We start from the raw sequence: 488 nt of genomic DNA, 5'->3' as shown, positions 1-488 counted from the left end.
TTACGATAACTTATCCCCATTTTCATGCACATGAGCATTTATGTGCTCTTATGGATGCAAAGAAGAGGGCTTGCAGTTTTTAGGATTAAGGGTTAATCTCCTCTGAAGATGTTAAGAATTTCTATAATATCACAATTTTTTGTTTTTCTTTCAGCTCCAGAAGTGATAGACAATGAGAAATACACATTTTCCCCAGACTGGTTTAGCTTTGGATGCCTAATATATGAAATGATTGAAGGACAAGCTCCCTTCCGAGCCCGTAAAGAAAAGGTATGTTTTACAATATGCTTGACACATAGTGAGAGAAAGAGAGACTAGTTTGTGATGGCTTTTGTGTAAATTAGATTTTTTTGGTTGCCATATATTGATTAATGCTGATCCACAGGTAAAACGGGAAGAAGTAGATCGCCGAGTGAAAGAACAGCAAGAAACATACTCTCATAAATTTTCTGAAGAGGCCAAGTTAATATGTCAAATGGTAAGTTGTT

The 488-nt window shown here is 35.9% G+C and overlaps 1 pseudogene; it reads left to right on the top strand.

Moving 5' to 3' along the window:
- The window catches only part of LOC119593576, an 11,960-nt pseudogene that overhangs the window by 6,709 nt on the left and 4,763 nt on the right, over positions 1 to 488 (top strand).

The sequence above is a fragment of the Penaeus monodon genome, chromosome 32, assembly GCF_015228065.2.
Source record: "Penaeus monodon isolate SGIC_2016 chromosome 32, NSTDA_Pmon_1, whole genome shotgun sequence".
In the NCBI taxonomy this organism is placed as follows: domain Eukaryota; kingdom Metazoa; phylum Arthropoda; class Malacostraca; order Decapoda; family Penaeidae; genus Penaeus; species Penaeus monodon.
This window is presented reverse-complemented; position numbering and strand designations above follow the sequence as displayed.